Source organism: Malaclemys terrapin, chromosome 4, assembly GCF_027887155.1.
Source record: "Malaclemys terrapin pileata isolate rMalTer1 chromosome 4, rMalTer1.hap1, whole genome shotgun sequence".
NCBI lineage: Eukaryota > Metazoa > Chordata > Testudines > Emydidae > Malaclemys > Malaclemys terrapin.
Window position 1 is genome coordinate 40,329,950 of NC_071508.1, and position 4,104 is coordinate 40,334,053.

Here is a 4,104-nt window from a genome sequence, read left to right on the forward strand (position 1 = left end):
GGTATGTTCTTGGCTTCAGTGATGTCCTGTGGCAGTGAGTTCCACAGTTATGTGAAAAAAGTATTTCCTTTTATTGGTTTTGAATTTCTTACCTTTTAATTTAATTGCATGTCCTCTGGTTCTTGTATGATGAAACAGAGAGAACAGAAGCTCCAAATCTATCTTCTCTGTCTCATTAATTATTTTATATACTTTTTATCATGTCCCCTCTTACTCATCCTTCCTAAAGTGAACAATCCCACTCTTCAATCTCTCTCCATAGGACAGGCTTTCCAGGCTCTTCATTGAACCTTCTCTAGTTCTGCACCATCCTTTTTGAGATGGTGTGACCAGTACTCCACACAGTATCCAGATAAGGTCACACCCTTGCTTTATATGAAGGCATTAGAATATTCTCTGTATTATTCACCATCCCATTCCTTATACAGCCTAACATTGTGTTAGCTTTTGTGACTGCAGCTTCACATTGAGCAGAGGTTTTCATTGAGCTCTCTATATGGACACCAAGGTCCCTTTTCGAGCTGACACAGTTAATTTAGAATCCTGCAAGGTCCACAAGGAGTTTAAACTTTTCCCTCCAAGGTGCATTACTTTGCATTGATCAACACTGAATTTCATTTGCCATCATGCTGCTCATTCTCCTAGCTTGGTTAGGTCCCTCTGAAGTTCCTTTCGATCCTCTCTGGTCTTGACTAGCAAATGTTGCTACCCCACTACTCACCCCCTCCTGCCTTTCCAGGTCATTAAATACACTAAACACAGGACCTAGTATGGAAACTTACAGCCCCCACTTTTGAAATGATGAAAGTTGACCATTTAATCCTACTCTTTGCTTTCCATCTCCTAGCCAGTTTTTGATCCATGACAATATAGTTTGCTTCTCACCCCCATGACTACTTAGCTTCATTAGTAGCCTCTCGCACAGAATCTTGTCAAAGGCCTTTTGAAAGTCACTGTATGTATACCATGCCTCCCATGGAGATAAGAGCCAGCAGAATGGCTCAGTCCTCTAACTTCTACCATCTAATCTAGGGGGCAGTATTCTGCTACCAGCTCCCAGCCCACTCACTCCTTGCTCTTTGCTCGGATGCCAGCTGTGATGCTGGTGGATCTAGGCACTGATCTGCTAGGGACTCTCTCCCAAAAGGCAAGGGAAGGGTGAGTGGATTGGCATATGGAGCGAACATATCAGCATGTCACTGACTGAGCTTGCTCCGTAGTCACTACCCTGCTCCGACAAGTACTGTAACCTCCCAGCCACTCACCCTGATGGGATGGTGACACAGACACATCAGCCTGGAAGCTATTTCAGGAGCACTTCAGCACCCTGCAAGCCCTGCTACAAGACGCCTGAAGCTCCAGCATAATTGGGACTGGTCCATGGACATCAGCTCCAGTGCTGAACCTAGTTATTTGAGCATCGGGAAAACAAGAGTGACTACATTAAACTAACACCACCACCTGCCACCATATAGCCACAATCTATATGCCCACAACTCCCCACAGGAGAAGTTCTAGCCTGGGAACCCCTGGCATCAAAGACATCAGCGCAGCCTGTGGTACTGTCACAGTGTGTCAGATACTCAGTACAATCCCAGGGGGAGAACGGTCAGTTACAGGGAAAGCTCTCGATGTTCTGGGCTTCTTTCAAATGAAAATGCTGGGCTGCTCTGGGTGGGGGAAAAAGGTAAAATCCATTAGCAGCTCTGACTCATGGATTTGCTACAGCTGGCAGCTGTCACCTAAGCCATGAGGTTTGTTTAATTGTACCTTCCAGAGTGTGCAGTTGAGGCAGCACAATGGCATAGGCGGGTAGGACTGCTCCACAACGTTCCCAGCTGGTGCTTCTCCACCCTGCCGGGAGCTGGAGTAGTAGAACGCCCAGCACAGCCATATTCCCTGCTGTGGAGCACAACACTTGAGTAGGGGACACTTCTCAGAGAGCGAATGCTCTCACCTCCAGCTGAACAGTCACTGGCAGTGAAGTATGAAAGAATGAGCCTCAGCCGTAACCTCACCAGGCATGTCTCACTTCAGGCTGCAGATATAAATTCCAGCTCAAGGTGACATACCTGCACTAGTTCTGATTGAGCTACCGCACTAAAAATAGAGTCGCTGTGGCAAGGCGAGTGCCGGGACTGGCAAGCCACCAGAGTACATGCCTAGCTAATCCCTCCCACCGCTCATGCTGAAGTTAGATTTACTGGTAGTGGCTGTGACCTTGGCCAATAATAACAAAGGCCTGGACTCCAAAGGTCACGTGACTGAGCGAGGTATAGATATTATTCAGAGGGAAAGGCAGAGTCTGAATGAAAGAAATGACTCAGCCAGTTTTAGACCCAAATCAAGTAATTAAAAATATCTGAAGGCCATCACACGAGGACACAGCTGAGTAGAATTTAGTCCTGCTCTGGATCCCAAGTGCTCAGTTTACAAGTGGAAAAGACAGGGAGGAGGGGGAACCTCCCAACTCTTAGCCTTACACACTTCCCCTAGGCTCTGAGGGTCACATCACAGTGGGTGTTACCCAGGGATTTGCAGCAGGAATTGAGTTGACCTTGAGATGGAAAGAACCTAGCTTGATTATCAAAAATCACCTCCAATAAAAAAATCCACACACTTCTGTTGCCCAAAATAGGCTCTTGTTCATACCTGTTCATCACCATTGTCTTCAGTGGGTGTAACTGATGGGAACTTAGTTAAAAAGTCTCTTTGTGTTGTACTAACGGAGAGGCAGCATGGTCTAGTAGATAATGCACTAGAGTAGGATTCAGCAGACCTGGGTTATAGTCCCAGTTTTATCATTATTATGGTCTGACAGGCAAGTTGCTTCACCAACCTGTGCTTCAGTTTCTCCATCTGTAAAAATGGGAATAATGATACTGACCTTCTTTGTGAACTAATGGCAACCCTAGTGCTTAGAGATCTACAGGTGACAAGAGCTATGCAGCAAAACAAAAAGCCCCTAACAACCAGACTCTGCAGCTCAATCAGTCTTAGCGGTGATGTTTCTACAGTGCTAAGGAGTAAAATACTGGAGGGGAAAAAAAACAACAACATCTTGGTTTTGTCACTGAAGCCACTAGATCTGACTGAGTCCATACAGGGAACTGGGATCTGATGAGTAAGAAGGTGCCATTTTTATGTAGTTACTTTCCAGAGCAGATGCACATTTCGACATGGGAAAAGGGCTTTGAGAGCCCTAGCAGAAAGAAACACCAAAGAATTAAGGTATTATCGGACAGTAGGGCCAAATCCTTCATTCCACCATTCATACAAGATTCCCTTTTATTTTACAGTAAATGTAGGGTCAGGAATGTATGCTTTGGTCCATAGGGTGACCATGCTATTTAGGACATCATTAGCTCTATTGGCAGTGTAATAAATTCATAAGTTTAGAGTTATTAACTATTAAGATAGTTTTACTCTATAGCTTCCTGAGGCTTCTACAATTATCCTCTGGGGGGTTTAGGTTTGGGGCTATTAAAATTAAGGCTGTAAAGCGATTAAAAAAATTAATCACAATTAATTGTGCTGTTAATAATAGAATACCATTTATTTAAATATGTTTGGATGTTTTCTACATTTTCAAATATATTGATTTCAATTACAGCACAGAATACAAAGTGTACAATTCTCACTTTATATTTATTTTGATTACAAGTGTTTGCACTGTAATAAAACAAAAGAAATAGTATTTTTCAATTCATCAAATACAAGTACTGTAGTGCAATTTCTTTATCATAAAAGTTGAACTTACAAATGTAGAATTATGTACAAAAAATATAACTGCATTCAAAAATAAAACAAAGTAAAACTACAAGTCCAATCAGTCCTATTTCTTGTTCAGTCACTCAGACAAACAAGCTCATTTACATTTGCAGGAGATAATGCTGCCTGCTTCTTGTTCACAACGTCACCTGAAAATGAGAACAGGTGTTCGCATGGCACTGTTACAGCTGGCATCGCAATATATTTACGTGCCAGATGCGCTAAAGATTCATATGTCCCTTCATGCTTCAACCACCATTCCAGAGGACATGCGGCCATGCTGATGATGGGTTCTGCTCGAAAACTATCCAAAGCAGTGTGGACTGATGCATG